General features: G+C 36.1%; 1 protein-coding gene and 1 non-coding gene across 5 annotated transcripts in view; both read left to right on the top strand.

The window, feature by feature from the left end:
- ROCK2 (Rho associated coiled-coil containing protein kinase 2) overlaps positions 1 to 21,244 on the top strand; it is a 133,919-nt gene that overhangs the window by 13,390 nt on the left and 99,285 nt on the right. The window lies entirely within an intron of this gene.
- Positions 12,077 to 12,180, top strand: LOC121044626 (U6 spliceosomal RNA). The gene has a single exon (XR_005797392.1). It is a non-coding gene; the product is annotated as a U6 spliceosomal RNA (small nuclear RNA).

Here is a 21,244-nt window from a genome sequence, read left to right as displayed (position 1 = left end):
TTTATTTATTTTTGGGACAGAGAGAGACAGAGCATGAACGGGTGAGGGGCAGAGAGAGAGGGAGACACAGAATCGGAAACAGGCTCCAGGCTCTGAGCCATCAGCCCAGAGCCCGACGCGGGGCTCGAACTCACGGACCGCGAGATCGTGACCTGGCTGAAGTCGGACGCTTAACCGACTGCGCCACCCAGGCGCCCTGATAATTATTTTTCTAAAAGGAAAGTGCACTGCCATGAGCTCTGAGGCCTGCAAGATGTAGTGAAATGTGTATATATTGAAACCCTTGCAAAAATATTTCAGGTATCAAATGTGTAAACATCAGTATGATTTTGAAAAATTTTACTGTTTTGGGATAACTTACAGAGTTATAGTTTGTAGTATTTGGAAGTTTTATATACATTATATGGCCATATTTTATTGTATTGCATAGTGGATGATGTTCAAGTTGAAGTTGAATGGTTAAAAATGATGTGTTGTGATTGGCCAGTTTGCCTGTGTTGAAAGAGTCAGATTAAAAAATTTTTTTTGTATGAATCATTAGATTTTTTTTAAGGGCCACTGATCGATCATACAATCAGCATATATTGGAATTAGTGAAGATGAGAGGAAAATATGTCCTACTTCTTTTTTTTAAATTTCTTTAATGTTTATTCATTTTTGAGAGACAGAGCATGAAGGGGGAAGGGGCAGAGAGAGAGGGAGACACAGAATCCGAAGCGGGTTCCAGGCTCCGAGCCGTCAGCACAGAGCCCAACGCGGGGCTCAAATTCACAAACTGCGAGATCATGACCTGAGCCGAAGTTGGATGCCCAACTGACTGAGCCACCCAGGCACCCCAATAGATCAAACTTCTTATTTTCTTTCAGAGAAATTAGATATCAAGTCAGAAATTAGGGAAAGAGTTCATGCAAAATCTAACCATATTGTAGCTATTTTAAATTTAGCAAAATTTGTCTGGAGTTAACAGAACATTTGGAGTCGCTTTTAAGTAACTAAGACATGAACTTTGACTCTTTGTCTTGGCTGGCTTCTCAATGATGATATTTCTCAAAATAAAATCACCAAAATTAATGTGCAGATGAAATAATGATAAACTTCTCTGAACTTTAGATGCATAGCATGATCTTAATTGCATCAACGTGAAACAGTGTGTCTTACATTTTTTCAAAAGCAGTTTTAAAGAGCCTTTAAGGCATTGACAGAAATTTTCATACTGGATTAAAATAAAAAGGAAATACATAGATGTATCTGGAAATTTAAAAACTTAATACCAATACAGTTTATGTCTTGGCCCTTATAGGTCATTTTCTAATTTATATCTGATAAATCCAATAGCTAAGGCAGTGGTTTAAAAATCTTGTTATACATAGCACTCAACTAGAGATCTTTAGAAATATTGATGCCTGGGGTGCCTGGATGGCTCAGTCTGTTGAGCGCCTGACTCTTGATTTTGGTTCAGGTCATGGTCTCATGGTTTGTGAGTTTAAGCCCCACGTCGAGCTCTGTGCTGACAGTCCAGTGCTTCCTTGGGATTCTCTCTCTCCCTCTCTCTCTGCTCCTCCTAGTCTCCCCCCTACATTTTTTTTAACGTTTTTTTAATTTATTTTTGAGACAGGGAGAGACAGAGCATGAACAGGGGAGGGTCAGAGAGAGGGAGACACAGAATTTGAAATAGGCTCCAGGCTCCGAGCCGTCAGCACAGAGCCCGACGCGGGGCTCGAACTCACGGACCATGAGATCGTGACCTGAGCTGAAGTCGGACGCTTAACCGACTGAGTGCCCCGGGCGCCCCTGTCTCTCCCCCCTTCAAATGAATAAATCAACTTAAAAAAAATTACTGATGTCTGGCTTCCACCCCCCCAGACATTCTAATGTAACAGGTATGTAATGTGACCTGGAGATACCAGGAGTTTTAAAAGTTCCACAGGTGATTCTCAAGTGCAGAAAAGAGCAGGAACCACTGAGCTGAGAGGTGCAATATTGAAATTTAAAGATTGGCACAGAGGGCACTTGGGTCCAAAGTGTGTCTGAGAAAAGGAGAATACTTATTTCTTTTTCTTCCTTTATTTTTTGGATAAAGCTAGAAAGTCAGAATTATCTGATGGAAGTCAGAATCACACCCTGAGTACTTGGTAGAAATGGTGTCAGATCCTCTGATTTAGATTGGCCTGTGGTGGGGGCAGGGATTTGCAATTAAAAAGCATCTCAGGTGATTCAGTGCAGGGTATTCTGCAGATCAAAGTTTGAGAAACTTGTAGGTGTTGCTGCTTTTACTGACTTGACAAAACCAAAAACAAATAATCCAGATCTCTTTGGCACACAGAATTGTATATGTGGAAAAGGCTGGTGAATGGAGGGATGCCAGATTTTCTGAAATATCAAGGGTCATCACATTTTCTGTCTTCTTTTAGGGCTCCGTAGGAGTCAGACCAAGGTTTTTCTTTTTCTTATTTTAGAAGGAAATTTAATTGCTTTGCTGAGCTTTTCTGAAGGGAGAATCAGACAAGATAGACCAAATAGAAATGAAAAACAATTTTTATTGTGGTAAAATATACATTGTATAAAATTACAATGTAGGAATGTTATTGCATCATACCCTTTCATGAGAAATGTAGTCTACAGAGACTTATTGATTGGCCTGGGAAATACATAATTTTGATGTTTCACATTTAATAAATGGCAACAGGGAAAATAGTGGCAGCCTGTTTAATCACTGACAGTGATTTTATTCAGAAGGAAAATTTCACTAGAAATGTATGGTCCTTCAGAGCATAGCACCTAAAACGGCATGGTATGTGTATCTGTGAATGTGCCTGTGTTTAAAAACTAGTAAAAGCATACAAAAATTATTTTATGGTCCCTTTAAAAGCAAGCAAAAAATAAAATGCTATAAAATATTCAAAGTCTTTATATTAAACTATTTTGAAATTTCATTTTCAGAGCAGCCTTCAGGTTATTGGTTACATTATGTAACATTCGTGTTAACATGTTTCTGTTTAGGTTTTTTTACTGCACATTCTTTGCAGTTATGTCTCTTCACATCATTGAAAATTAGAGAAAACCAGACAATTCATACATAGTGGATAAGTTGTCCATATTTTTCATTCTCTTCAGCATTCTATATCAGACTTCCTCTTGTGTGTCTATTTTAATTTTGTGGTTAAGGAGTATGTAGGTATTTTAGAAATTTGAAAATTTGCATTTACTGATTTTTGTTATAGTTATAGCTATTAGAGGAATGGCAGTTGTGATTTTTGTTTTTTCTTTTAGTATTTGAAATCTTTAGCAGCTCACTTTTTATAGATTCTGTCTTGTAGTTAATAAGATTCTATACTCTGGTGGTCAAGGCAATATTAATTAATATTTATGAGACTATAGAGTGACATACAGTATCTTTAAAGCTCTAAAGATTTGTGGCAGTTTATACTTTAAAATCTGTCCATCCTTTCCAAATTATTAGTGAATAAGATAACTAAAATGTGAAACAAATCTGCAACTGGGTGGTCCTTCTTTCACTGACTAATATACTTCAGTTATCTTTAAAAGTTTGTTGTATGTGGGGCACCTGGCTGGCTTACTCAGTGGAGTGGGGGGGCTTTTGATTTCGGGGTTGTTGGTTCCAGCCCCATGTTGGGTGTAGAGATTACTTTAAAATCTTAAAAAAAAAAAATGTTTGCTACATGTGACTGACTTATTAACATTTCATTGGAAGTATTTTTTCAAATTTAGAAACATTTTGCAATCTGGTCATTAGAATCCTAATCCGTAATACCTCAGTGTTGCACACGATGTTCCAACATTTCTAAAAAGTTAGCAAAATGCAGTTTAATTTTAGACTTCATGATTTGTGATATCATGTCCATGCTGAAGCATTCTGAGGCATTAATTCAGTTTTAGCTATGGAATATATATTTCATGATTACAACAGTTAAAATTAAAATAGGACTATGTTTTGTTAATGTTTTTATATTCTGGCTAAACAAGAATTTAGTCATAAAAGCAAGATGTTTACATTATAAAAGAATGAGAAAGCTCACTCAAAGGATTTTGCTGGTAGTTCTGGAAGACAATTTATGCAAATTTTTTTTCTGTAAAAGCATATATTTTTGTTAAAAAGGAGAAGCTGTAAAATTAAAAATTTTGAGGGCATTACTGAAAACAGGCTTTCTATATTGAAGACATTTCCAGAATAGAACAAGGGATGATACAAATAAAACTAAATTTAGAACGAATAAAAGGAAACTCTAGTAAAAATTGGCATATGATATTTCCTACAGAGGGAGGCCATAAGTAAGACACTGAATACATTTTTAACAAGTTAATTACTCAGTTTTTGGAGGAAAGTTGGTATGAGGGGATTTTTATAACTTTTATCATAGGTAAGTTAATCTTTTAAGATTATATGGAGAATGTAAGTTGCTGGCATAATATTTTACTGTGCTACTTTTTTTCCCTCTTATAAACAGAATCGTCCAGTCTGGTTCAAGTTATAACAAATATGTGAAATGAAAGTGTAAGAATCTGAAAAGTAGCATACTTATTGCAGATAAGTTTTTGTAAGCAAAATTCCATTAAAATAAGTTCATAAAATGATCCAGTTTAACCTGTATTAATATATGAAAAAACAAATTAATTGTTTTCCGTAAGATTTTTTGTTTATTTAGGGTAGTAGAGGTGGAAAAAAATGAAGGGAAGTGCCTTGATAATTTTCAAGTGTTTTCTTTAGAAAAAGAAACAGCGGTATATTGGCAAGAACACTGGATTGGGGTCAGAAGAGCTAAGACTGGTATTAATTAATTACATGTTTTATTAATTATCTTCTTGACTATGATAATTTATAAGACTATATCTGTCTTTCTCAAGGAGATGTGAAGATTAAATTCAGTGGGAAGCTAATTCTATGTATTAGTGTTCTGTAAACTGTGCCGAACTTAAGCTTTTTTTTTTTTTTTACACACAGATGAACTCTCTGTAAAATAGGCTAAGTTGCATATGTCTGTAACTGTCTTCAGAAAGGTATGTGCAAACAGTCAGTCTCCTGATATTAGCCTGTTTTTCCCCAAAATGGTAGAACATTATTTGACACATGTTAGGTTCTCTAAAGTATCAAATCACTGAATAAAAATTAGCATATTTATTTTTTAATTCACAGAGGATAATTAGTTTCATTGGGTGAATATTTGCATATATTCATTTTTTGGCTTCTTGTATTCCAGGTGTCAATTTTTCTCAGCTAAGGTTTATTCTTTTAGAGTAGGTATGATATTGAACTATGAAAACAGAGTCTGGTGTTGTTAAGTGATGTTAAATTTCAGAAATCCTAGAATATAACTACTAGGAAGAGTCATGACAAAATTTTTAAACCTTTGCATTATTCACTTGGAAAAGTGTTTTAAATAAGGCTTAAAAGAACATTTGGGTTTTACCAGATGTTTTTATCTGTGGCTTGAATTTAGCAACTTTTGGCCTACTTTTAGTGACAAAAGTGAGCTTAGCAACAGCTAGCAGGATGGTTTGGAAGATGTAAACTGCAGGTATTATGCCGTATTACCTCTGATACCGATTCTGGTCCGTAAGTATACCAGGGTAATTATAATTTTATCATGTGGGAAAATACATACAAGTAGCATAATAGCATATGTTATCATTCTGTATTGATGGCTACTATAATTAGTAACTGTTTAATTTCCTTGGGTCATGTAATTTTCAAAGCTGATTTTGGGGTGGGTCTGGCTAACAGAGCAGGGTCTTATTACATAAGTCTGTTGTCAACTCTTTGCCAACCTCGTGGAATAAGAATTTGTATTTCTGTAGGCTAGGAAAAACAGTAGCATCTGGGTATAATTAAAATGGATATGGGGAGAAACCTATATGGGAGTAGCTACTGTTACAATGATACATTGTATACTTTCCCTGTTGTGGCATTTATGAATTAGGAAATGAATTTTATCTGCTTCTACTTTTTTTATATCTCAGTGTTTTTTCTTAGAATAGAGAGACTTCAGCATAGACTATTTTTAAAAATCTCTGCGTCTAGTGTGGGGCTCAAACTCACAACTTAGAGATGGAGAGTCGCACGCTCCACTGACTGAACCAGCCAGGCGCCTCTAGCAGGGAAAAGTCCTGATGGGGTTTCTAGCTCACAGATGATGGGCTTTGGGGGAATAGACTTCTGTCTTCAGAGATGCGAAAAGGAAGAGAGTGAGCAGGACCAGAGATAGAGGCAATCATCCTTTTGCCCATGACTTAATATGCTATGTTCTTTTATTTATACTCTCTGCCTCTGTCTCTAATGGGAATGCTCCCTCTCATTCTCTGCTTACAGAAAACCAAGCAAAACAAACTTCATTTTTAAAATTGCAAAAGTAATACATGCCTCTTTTATGTATTTATTTATTTAATTTTTTACTTTTTATTTTTTTTAGATTTTTTAATGTTCATTTTTGGGAGAGAAAGAAAGAGCACGAGCGGAGGAGGGGCAGAGAGAGAGGGAGACATGAAGTGGGCTCCTGGCTTGGAGCTGTCAGCACAGAGCCCGACACGGGGCTTGAACTCATGAGCTGAGAGATCATGACCTGAGCCAAAGTCGGATGCTCACTGACTGAGCCACCCAGGCGCCCCAGTACATGCCTCTTTTAAAAACTAAAATTGCAGAGGTGAATATACAGTATAGTTCTCTCTTAGCTCTTCTCCTTGATCTCAGTCTTCAGAAACAACTACTTAAAAAAATTTTTTTTTAATCTTTATTTTTGAGAGGGAGGGAGGGAGAGAGAGAGAGAGAGAGAGAGAGATAGAGAGAGAGAGAAAAAGCAGGGGAGGAACAGAGAGAGAGGGAGACCCAGACTCTGAAGTTGGCTCCAGGCTCTGAGCTGTCAGTACAGGGCCTGATGCAGGGCTCTAACTCCAACGGTGAGATCATGACCTGAGCGGAAGTCAGCCGCTTAACCAAGTGAGCCCCCCAGGCGTCTCTGAAACAACTACTTTAGAACACATCAATGTGTCACTTTTCTTGTGCCTATAACAGTATAATGGTATTTCATTTTCCTTTTTTTCCTGCATATAAAAAACATGAATACTTAACAGGGTTTTTTTTTTTTTTTTTGGTAACCAAAATGCAACTATATCATATCTATCATACTTGCTTTTTTTCATTTACTTGGAGAGTAAATCCAATCAGAACCTATAATTCATCCAGTTCTTTTAAGGAGTATTCCATTGTCTGGATTTGCCATAATATTTTTTTATTAAAAATTTTTTTTTAAGTTTATTTATTTAGAGAGAGTGCTCTTATGGAATCATGAGATCGAGATCATGACCTGAGCTGAAATCAAGAGTTGGACACTTAACTGACTGAGCTACCCAGGTGCTCCCGGATTTGCCATAATTACTTTACTGTTTCACTATTAATAGACATTTAGGTTGGGTTCTTCTATTGTAAACATTGCTGCAGTAACATCACTAAATATTTTTGTGCATATGTGAATATTTCTGTAGATTTCTAGAAATGGAATTGTTAGAGCATGTGCACATTTAAAATTCCAAAATAATCTCAATTGCCTTTTTTAGAAGTAAATTGAACTCTCTCAATAGTAGTGAGAATACACATATTCCCATATCTTTGCTAGTTGAATATCATGAATCTTTTACATTATTTGCCAGGCTCATAGGTGAAAACTCAGTAGCTCCTTTTGTTTTTTTAAGATGCATTTCAGTATTTGATTACTAATGAGATTGAGCACTTGTTAGTCATAGTTGTAATTCTTTTTAAAGATCCATCTCAAATATATTTTCTCTGTGAGGTCTTCTCTAATTCTTCTCCCTTTCTCTAACTCCAGGCAATGATTTTCTTTCTCGTCTCTGCCCACATAATATTCTCTGTTGTAAGTTATTAGAATCATCATGTATTATGATTATTTACCTCTTATATACCAGACCATGGGCTCTCATAAGGTTGTGACCATGTAGTATTCATTGTTTTTCTAAATTTTGGATATCAGTTTATTGGAAATTTGGGAACTAAAACTAGTTTTTAGGCAGTGGGGCATAAATGTTTTAAAGGTAATTTCTTTTTTTCCCTCTTAGTTTATTTGACATAATAATTGACATACAGCACTGTATAAGTTTAAGGCACACGACGTAATGGCTGGACGTAAATGTAGTTCTGTAGTATCATCTTTATGTCTCTGCCCGGTGTCTATCTAGCACAGAGCGTATATGTGGCATTTAGTATTTGTTTAGGAAGCTTTATTAAATGGTTTGTCTGATTCCAACTGGGAGTCTATATGTAAGGTTTGCTGTCTTCTTTTTTGGAGGTGGGGGGGGAGGGTTGGCTCTTAATGGTAATGGTTCTAGGACACCCCTTTGTTTTACAAACGAGGAATTAAGTCTGAAGTCTAAGTCTAATGTCTTATCTGGTTAATGAGATATTTTTATTTCTTTATCGTACCCTACGAGGTGTTTTGAAACAGCACAGCTCCAAACAGGGTTACTTATGGTCAAGGACAAATACTGATTTCTACTAAGATAGATGGCAAGCTTTTCTCAATTCTTATGGGTTAAGCCTAACCAGTGGGACTTTTGCCTGATAGTCTTGGCTTGTAGCCTTAAACCAATACAAATTATCCAGACTTCATTTGGCTCCTTCCAAAGAGTTATGAGTCTTATGACACACTAGACATAGACTTTTCTAATTGCTAGCACTGGCTGACTCTTGAGAGGCCTGATGCCTTTTCTTTTAGAGAACTCCTAAAACCTGTCCTCTTAGCCACTTTCCCATGAAGTGATCCCACCAAATCCCACTTCATGTATTTTCATGTATTGCCCAAGATACAAGTCATTATACACATCTCTTCTCACTCTTGTTCCCTCACCTGTTCTTCCCTTCCTTTTCAAGTATTTCTCACCCTTGTTCTAAAGTTAAACATAATCACTTGCATCTTCAAACTCTTTGCTGAATGATACTTAAAAAAAATTTTTTTTTTAATGTTTATTTTTGAGACAGAGAGACACAGAGCGTGAGCGGGGCAGAGGCAGAGAGAGAGGGAGACACAGAATCAGGAGCACACTCCAGGCTCTGAGCTGTCAGCACAGAGCCCGACGCGGGGCTCGAACTCACAAACTGCGAGGTCATGACCTGAGCCAAAGTCAGATGCTCAACCGCCACCTAGGCGCCCAATGTTGAATGTTACTTTTATCTTTGTTTAAGTAGTAACACCTGTCTTCTTTTTTTAAAAAAGTTTTTAATGTTTATTTTTTGAGAGAGCGCGCAGGAGCAGGGGAGGGGCAGAGAGAGAGAGGGAGGCTCCAGGCTCCGAGCTGTCAGCACAGAGCCCGATGCAGGACTCAAACCCACGAACCGTGAGATCATGACCTGAGCCAAAGTCAGACGCCCAAGTGACTCAACCACCCAGGCGCCCCAACACCTGTCTTCTTCTTAAGGGAGAGCCTTCTCTAGTGGAACTTGTACCTTCTTTTATTCTCTACAGATCCCAGTTAGGAAAGGATAGGAGGTGATTTCCTTTTTATCTTGTACTACAAGGTAGTACCTTGTAGCAACAAGAGGGTAATACCTTCTTGTTAAAATTGCCGTTGTTGAGTCTCATGTAGTTGGGGTATACTGTAGTTGGGGTCTCTGCTTGCTCATTGAAGACACAGACTTCTGACTCAGTCTTCCTTTCCGTGCAGGGCTGTGCCACCATTCTAGGTGAATCAGTGTTTATGTGAATAGAATACCCAGGAACCTGGCTTCACAGTTCTCTCATCTTCAGTGGAGCTCTTCACTTAACTCATTTACTTACTCTCATGAAGCTACTGTGGACCTTACCATTACCTGAAATCAGTTTTACCTTTGAGATCATTAATTGAAACATCCTGCTCCTGAGCTCTTACCCTTTTATTAAACGTGTTCATTGATGCTTTTGAGATAATAAGCAGGTAAGAATCCATTGTCCATTACTTCAGACCTCTTGCCAGGATTCTCAGTTTCCTTGCCCTGTTGAATTTCTGTCATATGCATCTGCACCTAGATTTTGGATTAGTTTGTTTCTTTGGCCTGCATAAAAGGTTGTTTGTTGAGCTCTGATGGAGAAAAAAATTACTACGCAGATTGGTGGTTCTGTGAATTTGTGGTCTCTGTTTCTTGTAAGAGCTGTCAGGGTGGCAGAGCAATTCTGTCCTTCTCCGTAGGGTCTGTTTTAAACATTCTTTTCTTTCTTTGAACAAAGTATGCTCTACAGATGGTCTTCTCCCTTCATGAGAAAATAGAAGCCATCAAAGGAGATCTCTTAAATTTCCTGTTACTTGACTCACGAGTTTATCTCCTCTGTACCATTTGTTCTTCCTTTTCCTTCTGTGACAGTGGATGAGGTGTCCGTCATTCCGTCTCAGGCTGATTCTCCAACTGTGTTTGGATCTCATTCTCTCCTTCCGTTGCTTAATTCTCTTTGTCTTTCATCTTTCTTTTAATTTGGATTCTTTTTCATTTGGCTGAACTTGTTCAAATGTGTCACCTAAAACAAAAAAAAACAAATGACCCCTAGGAAGGAATCTCGATTCTTTCTACCTTTTGCCCCTTCCCCTCAGCTGTCTCACTTTCTGTTCACTCCTTGGCCTGCTATAATCTCCCTCCCATCCTCTCCCATCACTAACACTGCTCACTGCAAGATCATGCTGATTTCCTTGCTGCGAACACTGTCATTTTTATCGAATGTTCAGAAGTACTTGACATTTCTCAAATTGCCCTCTCCTCTTGGCTTTGACGATATTACTCAGAGCATCTTCAGCTGTTTCTCTCAGGCTTTGCTTTCTCTTCCACCGCTAAATGGCAGCTTATTATTTTTTTACTCATTCTTTGACTTCTTAAGCTCGTGTCTATTTTGGGGACTCTCTTTATCATTTATATGTTGATAATTTCTGTTTTTCCATCTGAAAGCTTACCTCTGAGCTTTAGGTCCTACATCAGCTAGGCATCTCCCCTTGGATATACCAGAGATACTTCAAGATCAACATATCTACAATATTATTTTTCCCCCTTTGCTTTCAGATCTCCTTCATTTCCTGTGATCTTAGACTCAGTAATGCCACTATCCATCTAGCTTGGATCAAGCCAGAAATCTGGCTATTTGGGTGTGTCATCCTTGACCTCCCATTCAGTCAGTCCCCAAATCCTGTCAGTGTTGCCTCCAACATGTGATTTACTTCTCTCCCATCTGACTGTTACTTTCCCACTTCAAGTGACCATCATATTTTTCTTAGGTTGTTAAGATATTCTCTTCCCCATTATTCTTTCCTAGCTTTCTATCCATTTTCTACTCTCCCACCAAACTACTTCTTATAAGATGCAGATCTAGTCATATTATTCCAAAATTCAGCGTACTTAAATAACTAATTTCCTATTTATTCAGGGAAAGTTCAAAATGCTAATAGTTTCTTCAAGAGTAATAACCTGAGTTTTGACTTTTCCAACCGTATCTCTTGTAACTTCTCTTCTTCCTCCCAAATTTTATCCATATTAATAAATAACTTCATTTGAAGCTGCTTTCTTCTCATTTCCAAGTTTTTTTTGTTTATTTTTTGTTTTTTGTTTTTTAAACATGTAGATCTCTGCCTAGAATGAAAGTACTAACCCCAAATATTACTAATATGCAGTATGTGGAAATACTTCTGCCTCATTGTCCTTAGTTTGGTTTGAACTCAGATTTTGGATGGAGAAGACAAATATGTATTTACAATGATATTTTTTAGAAACTGACCTAGTTATGTATTTAATTATAACAGATGGTTGGTTTATAGAAATCAAAAAGAGGATTTCCTTACAGGAACGTTCCAAGTAGGGGTTGCCAGTGTGAACTCATGCTTCTTGTGAGATATCTGTTATGAGAAGTGCATATAAAATATAGCTAATGGAAAATGGTAATATAAATGCTGTACATAAAATTTTCTTTAAACTATGGAAGATAGATATTTTAAATTCTTAATGATAGGTACTTGAAACAGCACATTGAATACAGGGTCTTTTATGATATATCATTAAAAGTTATTGTGATGATACTGTTAGCAAGACATGTAGTTCTCGTGCTTGCTTTCGGCAGCATGCATACTAAAATTGGAACAATACAGAGATGATTAACGTGGCCCCCGCACAAGGATAACAAGCAGATTCGGGAAGCACTCCGTATTTTGTCACTATATTGTACACCTGAAACTAACATAACAGTGTATGTTAATTCTACTGGAAATAAAAAAAGAGACATGTAGTTCTTACCATGTGCCAGGCACTGTTCTGAAGTGCTTTATTAATTTGTTAGATTTCTGTTTCATTTTCTAGTCACATCAAAATGACATGTTCTTTAAAAATATTCTTTCTTTAGAAATACTTAGTTTTCAAACATTTAAAAAATATTATGACCTTCTAAGTAGAACAGTTACTTGCCCATTTTTTGCAAACATAATGAAAAATGTGTTACCTGTCTGTGCTAAAGTCATATTAAAGTCAGAAAGTCTGAGTAGCCTATATCCATTAGTATAATCTCATCAATTCTATGAGTAAAGGTTTTATTTATTCCGTAGTGAAAAGATTTAATGTTTTAACATTTTTGTGTGTTGTCTCACTTGATGTGACAATCTGTGAAATACGTAGGGCAGATGTTATTCTTCCTATTTTCGTGAATGAGGACACGGAGGTTTGGAGAGGCTAAATAATTTGCTCAAAGAAATACAGCTAATAAATGGAAGAGCTATGAAAGGATCTGTGCTGTTAGAGTTCTAAGGTAGTGTCCTTTTCTCTTCTCATTATTATGCTTATTTTCTAAAGTACAAACTTGAAACTCTGTATAAGAAATTGGTAGCTGTTAGTTTTGGACAAGCTGGGTGGTTATTTTAGAAAAGTAATTAATATAAAATGTTCTAACATTAAAAGGATTTCAGATTTTAGAGTATTTTTAAAATCAGTGATTGTTCAACTTTTTCTCCCCCACATCTTCTTAGGTTTAGGTTGAGCCTCTCCAAAAGTAAGTTGTGGGTTTTTCATTGTTTTTAATTAATTAATCTTGTTAATGTCTCCAAGTGGAGAGAATAATTAATTCTGTATGGTCTACCCTTACTGGAGATCTACAGTATGATGGATAGTTCAAGAACAGTACATTATCTAATAATCCCTTCTTGTTTGTAAGTCTTTCAAGGGCTTGTGTGGAACATTTGAAGATGGACATGTATGGGATTCTGCAAATTAATCAATCTTACGACGATGAACCTGCAATCTGAATCCTAGACTTTCGTGTATCTAGTATTCTTTCTTTCAGACTGGTTTGCTGTCAGACTGCAGGGTAGCCAAGCGGCTCATGTAAATTGTGACATTTTCAGTTCTTCTCTTCTAGCTCTGGCTGGATAAAAGGAAATTGGTAATCATGTCTCTTAAAGTAAAAGGAGATGATGGAAATGTCTGTCTTTTTTTATGTTTGGATAGCAGAATTAGGGAGAGGTTGGTGATGATGAGCAAGGAATTACAGTATCTTTAAAGCCCACTAGTGTTTGTTAGTGTAGAAACTGTTCACTGATCATTCAGTGGAACATGCAACTCTTGAAATCAGAGTTTGAGCCCCACATTGGGTGTAGAGATTATTTAAAAATAAACTTTTAAAACAATATTTCATACCCATTAGAGAACAACTCTTCATTCCCTCCTCCCCCCCAGCCCCTGGCAACCACCCTTCTACTCTCTGTCTCTATGAATTTCACTACTCTAGGTACCTTATATAAGTGGAATTGCGTAGTATTTGTCTTACAGTATTTGTCAAAAGGCTCATTTCACTTAGCATAATGCCCTCAAGGTTCATTCATCCATGTTGTAGCATATGCTAGAATTTCCTTCTTTTTCAAGTCTGGATAATATTTCATTGTATGTATACCAGTTTTGTTTATCCATTTATTTGTAGATGGACACAGGTTCCTCCCACCTTTTGGCTATCGGGAATCATGTTGCTGTGAACACAGGTGCACTGTATTGGAGACAGAATTTCAGGTCTTTTCAGAATATATCCAGAAGTGGAATTGCTGGATCATATGATAATCCTATTTTTAATTTTTGAGGAACTACCAGACTTTTCCATAGTGGCTGCACCATTTCACATTCCCATCAGTAATGCACCCGGATTGGGATCTCTCCACATCCTTGTCAACACTTGTCATTTTAAGGTGTTTTTTTTGTTTGTTTTTGTTTTTTGTTTTTTTGTAGTAGCCATCCTAATAAGTATGAAGTTCTTCTCATTTATATTTATTTTTCTTCTCTTTGTAGGCTTAAATTGTTCTTTCTCAGGTTTTTCCTCAGGAAGCCTAAATTGTTGAATTTAGATCTTTTCTTGTCCTAAATTTGCATTTTTTGGTATAAATTTCTGTTAAATACTGCTTTTGCTGCCACCCACACATTTTGAGAAATTGTAATTTTATTTTTATTTAGCGGCACCTTAGTTTTTGAAAGGTATTTTAGTATATAGTATACTAACTTGATAGTTTTGTTTTACTTTTGGTACTTTAAATATATCCCTCCACTGTCTTATGATTTGTGTTATTCCTTTGTTCATAATTTTTTTTTTCTGAGTTTCTTTTTCTGACTGGTTTTAGTCAGTTTCATTATGATATGCCTTGTTTTCTTCATGTTTCTTGTTTTTGGCTTTGTTTGAGCCTCTATCTGTATAGTTTTAGTTTTTACCAGTTGTAGAGAATTTCTAGCGCGATTCACATGTGTTTTTCTCTTCTTTTCCCCTCTCTGGTGACTTCCAATTGTATGTATATTAGGTTACTTCATGTTGGCCCACAACTTACTGATACCCACTTATTTTGGTCTTTTTTTTCCCCCTCTGGGTTTCATTATGGATAATTTCTGTTGTCATGTCTTCAAGTTCTGTTGTCTTTTCTTCTGCAGTTTCTAGTCTCCTGGTAACACCATCCAATGTATTTTTTCATCTCACACATAACATTTTTATCTCTCTAGATTTTTTTATTTGGGTCCTTTTTTATGTATCAAATGTCTCTACTTAACATTTTCAGTGTTTTCTAAATCTCTTTATTTATTGTGGTAAATGTATGTAACATGAAGTTTACCATACTTGAGTATACAATTCAGTGACACTAGTATTATGTTCACAATATTGTGTAACCATCACCACAAACGATTTTTTTTAAAGCGGTTTTTGTTGCTGTGTGTGATTGACCACACGAGTAGTTTTGGCTTACAGAATGTGAACAAAAGGGGTTTGTGAGTAGTGTCGAGGCAAAGTCCTTATGGGGAGCTTGTATCCTTTTCTTGTCCTCTCTTTAATGGCTGGTGTCGGTGCTCGGTATCCGTCATCAGGAGGTATAGAAGCAGTGTATTCGTGTTGATGGCAACAAAGCTGAGGAGCCGTATTTCTGATGATCATGGGAGCTACTGTATCCACGCTTAACTTTCTTTTCTTTTCTTTTCTTTCTTTTTTTTTTTTTTTGTTGAATGGTACAAATGGCCTTTATTGTTTGTAATGGGAAGTGAAAGAGAGGAGGGGATATGACGGCTTCAGCTTCTGGGGCAGTTCCAAAGATTACCTCACTGTCCTTCCAAAGGACCCTTAACTGTTTTAAAGCAGACATAAAGGCACTAAGGGGCATTTTCTGTCACTTGCAGCTGACCCCAGTTCAAACTGATACTTAAAAATTACCATCATTTCTTTTATATTGTCAAAGAGGTAGGTTTTTAGAAATAAGTAGCAAAGGGCAACTTGTTTTTTTAGTGGCTTTAAAAAATTGATAGTTACCCTTCATTAGAATTCCTTTTATGTATGTGCTTGTGTTTTACAGACATTTTATTTCTTTCATGTCTTTTTCATCACAGTCCTGCAGTGTTGGATTATTGTTTCTGTTTATTGATGCTATTGAGGTTTAGAGAAAGAAGTTATGTAACTTGGCAGTAGTGATGGAGTTCATATTCCCTTTCAAATCTGACTCCAAATCACACTTTTTTCACTAAGCGGTACCTTTTCTAATGCCTCTCTTTTACGTCTTTATTTCTGAGACACCTCTGGTTGGTAAATTAATCTAGGAGGTACCCTGTGCAAGTGACTAATTGTTTCAGGTCACTTATTTCTTTTGCTTATTAGTGAAGAATGAGAAGTTAAAATAAACCTCCCTGAATCTACAAAGTTGAAAACCACTGTAAACCCTAGACTAGTAGTAATTCAGTCTTAAAGGTTTCTATCACACATGATGGTTAATTCTGAAGGCCTCAACCTAGCCTTTGTTTAAGTCTTTCAACTATGCTAGTGTCTTCATCAGTTAAAGTTTAGTTTTAGGTATGGTTAGCTTTAAATTACTGCACCTATGATCTGAGGAAAACAGGTTGAATCTTCTAGTCTATCCTAAGTTTCTAATTCATTGGGAAATTAAAAAAAAATTTTTTTTAACATTTATTTATTTTTGAGAGAGACAGACCATGAGCAGGAGAGGGTCAGAGAGAGAAGGAGATACAGAACCTAAAGCAGGCTCCAGGTTCTGAGCAAGCTGTCAGCACAGAGCCCGACGTGGGGCTTGAACCCACGAACCGTGAGATCATGACCCGAGCCAAAGTTGGATGCTAAACCAACTGAGCCACCCAGGTGCCCCAGAGAAATTTTGATGCATTTTTGGTTTTCATTGTTACTACAGTATTTTGTTATTATATAATAGTATTCATAGGACAAACACATCACATCCTAGGAGCTAAGAGTGCCAAGAACTACTTGAAATATATGATCATATAAAAAACATTTACTTCTTAAAGAAATTTAATTTTTGTAATCTGTTATGACAAAATATTTTTAAAGCCTGGGTGTTCCAGAACCTGTTTAACCTGTTATCTCTTAAGTGCAATGAAGACTGATTGCATACCTGAAAAAGAAATTCACTGATGGAAGAGACAGATGCCAGAACTATTGAGAATAAGTCCTTGTTTGTGTAACCTTTTAGTTTGTTGGGTCTTTCCTTTTTTTGGAGTACAGGAAATTAAACGCTATGGAAGAATTGGCATTCCCAGCTGGTCACATGTTCACTGTGCTATAGAATTTCTTAATGCTACATTTATAATTTTCCAAATCCGACATGATTTTTCTCTTTAGTAATTGACAAAGTGTAGATTTAAGTTTAACAAAGAAAATAATTTAAAATTGGTAATACTGTATATATAAATGTATAATTCTGAATGTTCTTCAGCTGTGAAGATCTAACCATTATCTTCTCTTCCACTAACCTCTGTTAACTGGATACATGTAGTATTTTTTTTTCTTTTTTTTCTTTCCCAGTACTTAACTTACTTTTTCAGTTCCTCAGGTTTGAGCGCTACCAGTTGAGAGTAGTCTTACTGAATGGTTCTTTTCTCTCTCTCTCTTTCTCTTTTGTTAGAGTTGACACACAATGTTACATTAGTTTCAGGTGTAAAACAGAGTGGTTCGACAATCCATTCTATACACTTCGCAGGGCCCACCATGATGAGTGTGGTTACCATCTGTCACCAAACAAAGTTGTTACAGTATTATTGTCTATATTTCCTACGGTGTATTTTTTTTTTTTTTTATCCCTGTGACTTAACTTATTTTATAACTGGAAGTTTGTACCTCTTAATCCCTTTTAAGAGAGCTTTCTTACAATGTGTCTAAACACGCCTCTGGCCAATGTGGTAGCCATTAGCTACAAGTGGCTAAGTTATAAACTATTAAACTAATTCAGTTCCTCAGTTGCAGTAGCCTTATTTCCAGTGTTGGGTAGTCACATGTGGCTGGGGGCTACCATATGGGACAGCACACAGAGAGAACATCTTTTGAGTATCTGAAATGCAGCTAATCGGATTGTGTGTGACCTGAAGAAGGTACCCAATGTGATTTTTATTATTTTAGTTATGTCGTTTAGTAATGTAATTATTAGTCTTAATTTCTAGCAGAGGTCGTTTGGAAAAGTAAGGTCTTTCATATCTCTCAAGCCTTTCTTACCAGTCTACATTTCGATGAAACTTTTCTCACTTTATTTGCAGGAAATTTTCAGTGTCATTATACAGTGTTGCTTAGTTAACAGACAAATAGGATTTGCTCCTTTTAAATGGCTTGCCAGAAAAAATTATGGTTGTTTTTTTAGATGTTTATTATATTCCTGATTATAGGAGTAATATATGGTTATTATGGAAAATTAGAACATGTAAAGAGTAAACAATAAAACCTTATAACCACCCAAAGATAATTACTCCTACCATTTTCAGGTTTTGTTTTTGTTTTTTTGCTATTTTCCTAATTTTAATTTTGTCTTTAATATGGTAGCATAAGGATTTTCCTATGATGCTGTTAATTTTTTCCTTAAACTTTTAAACAAATGTACTACAATACTGAATTAAGTGGTTTCCATCATAATTTGCTTAACCATGCCCGTTGTTGGACATCATGTTCTGTGTAATAGTGCTCTTTGTTTTGTAGCACTGATTACAAGGGTATGTTCTATAACTTGAATATAATCCTTTAAATTTTTTTTTTACGCTTTATAATGTGTATTTGGTTTAAGTTTATGTCTTCTACTAGAGTATAAACCGCTTGAATTTAAGGACTGTGTCTTGATTACCTTAGATCTTTTTTGCAGTAAGACAGGATATAAATAAAGTTATTTTAGTTACATTTGTATTTCCAATTTATAGCACTGTGCTTGGCATGTAGTCACTCATTTATGTTTGACGAATTGAATTTAGATAAGTGGCTCATCCCTTCTCATAGATTTTTGCCTGTAGCTAAGAATATGTATGAAATTTTAATAAAAGAATAATTCAGTCTTTTGGACACATTCCTTGCCTTTAGGGACTGTGGTCTCATTTGTAATTGTTTTCGTTTTTTCACAGCTCTCTTCATGGGAGAAAGTTTTTGGTTATGCCATTTAAGGAGATGAATAATTTTTCAAGGAAGTCATATTTGAGCATATTTGCCTGGCTGTATCACTGCCACAATATGGTTTAGCTATTTGAAGAACATCTTTAGTGGCAAACACAAAACAGTGAATCATGGGTGCTGAGATACTGGCCAAATTTAATTATATAGCTTTGTAACTTTCATAAGTTGATTTCAACCGTGTTCTAATAAAAGGAAACATGAAAAGCAAAATTAACGATATGTATAGTTAATATTTTGTTTTTTAAACTTATGGATTTGATGATATAAAATGTCGAGGATACGAGTCCTTATTTTATGCATGAATATAGTGTGCTATATTTTGAAAATTATATTAGTGCCAGCAAATGTAGTCCTTAACCATTCATATGATATTTTAAATAGTACTGTTTCGTAAAAAGCCAGTATCTGCAAAGTCTGAATCAAATTCCTTTATAGAACATGTAGACAAAACACATAGTCAAAATTGGTATAAAGAGAGCAGCAAATCCAAAGGCATTTGTGGTAATTACTACATTGAATGATGAGGAGAGCATCATTGTTATTCTGAAATGCAAATTATTGACTACATAGTTTTTTTCAGAATGTATTTTAGTCAACAGTATACCCTTTTCATATTTATACATTAATACATTTAAGTCTACTTCATTCTTCTTAATATCTCTACAGTATTCCGTTAGATGTATTTTTTTTTTTTTTAAAGTAGGCTTCATCCCCAGCACAGAACTGAACTCAGGGCTTGATCTCACAACCGTGAGATCAAGGCCTGAGCTGAGATCGAGAGTTGGACTCTTAACTGACTGAGCCACCCCATCACCCCTCCATTGGCTGTATTAAAAATTTTTTTTAATGTTTATTTATTTTTGAGAGAGAGAGAGACAGAACACAAGGGGAGAGGAGCAGAGAGAGAGGAAGACACAAAATCTGAAGCAGGCTCCAGCCTCCAAGCTGTCAGCACAGAGCCCCGTGTGGAGCTCGAACTCACAAACCGCGAGATCATGACCTCCGCTGAAGTCGGGAGCTTAACCAACTGAGCCACCCAGTTGCCCCCCTCCATTGGATGTATTTTAAATTATTTATCCATTACCTGTACTGAAGGAGTTTTGAGTCATTTTAATTACTTCTAGGTATCAAAAGATATTCTTACAAATGCATATTTATGTATTTATGCAGGTAGTAGGAAAAAGCTAGAATTTATTTTTGTTATTTCACACATTTCAATTAGTGTTATATAACCTTACAATAAGAACAAAATAAAATTTATTATTATAATGAAAAACTTCCTTTAAAGACTTGGTTAAGTATTTGAGGGAAAAAAATGAGAGTATTTTCTCACTTTGTAATATTGGGGCACGTGGCTGGCCTCATCTCAGGGTCACGAGTTCCAGTCCCACGTTGTGCATAGAGCTTACTTTAAAATTTAAATAAAGAGCTGTTATCTTAAAAAAAAAAAACATAAACAAAATGATTCTGTGTACATGCCCATTTAAACATAATTGATAAGAAAGCATCTATAGAGAAAAAAAGTTTTTATTTGCTGAAAATGAACAAAACTAAAAAGAGTTAAAAGATAACAAACTGAGAAAAAACAAATGACTAAAAAGGCAGAACATGCACTGATATTCTTAATATAAAGAACTTCTAGGGGCACCTGGGTGGCTTGTGGGTTAAGCATCTGACTCTTGATATTGGCTTAGGTCATGATCTCATGGTTCCTGAGGTCAAGCCTCAAGTTGGACTCTGTGCTTACAGCATGGAGCCTGCTTAGGATTCTCTCTCCCTCTCTCTCCCTCCCTCCCTCCCCCCCTCCCTCCTTCCCTCCCTCCCTCTCTCTCTCTCTCTCTCTCTCTATCCCTCCCCTGTGCTCATATGCTCTCGCATGCTCTCTCTCTCAAAATAAGTAAATAAACTTAAAAAAAAGAGCTTATATAAATTCACCTTAAAACCTTAAATAGCAATAGAAAAATGTTTTAAAGGATTTAGACAGTTCACTAAAGGCCATAGTTGTGTCTAATCTGTCTGTTGAATTCTTTTTTTTTTTTTAATTGAGGTGTTGTTGACATACAATGCTACCTTAGTTTCAGGTGTACAGCATTGGTGATTTGGCCACTTTGCATGGTATACTATGCTCAGCACAAGTCTAGCTACCGTCTGTGATCTTCGAAGGCTCTTAAGGTGCCATTAGCTCTATTCCCTATGCTGTACCTTTGATCCTTGTGACTTAGTCCATACCCAGAAAGCCTATACTTCCCACTCACCTTCACTCCTTTCTACCGAGTTCTTAATTTTCACTCATTTTGTTTTTAAGTTTTAGAGTTTTCAATCAT

Source organism: Herpailurus yagouaroundi, unplaced genomic scaffold (assembly GCF_014898765.1).
Source record: "Herpailurus yagouaroundi ecotype Mexico unplaced genomic scaffold, PumYag 188, whole genome shotgun sequence".
NCBI classification, from domain to species: Eukaryota; Metazoa; Chordata; class Mammalia; order Carnivora; family Felidae; genus Herpailurus; species Herpailurus yagouaroundi.
Note: the sequence above shows the minus strand (reverse complement) of the source record. Positions and strands in the feature narration are given on the sequence as shown.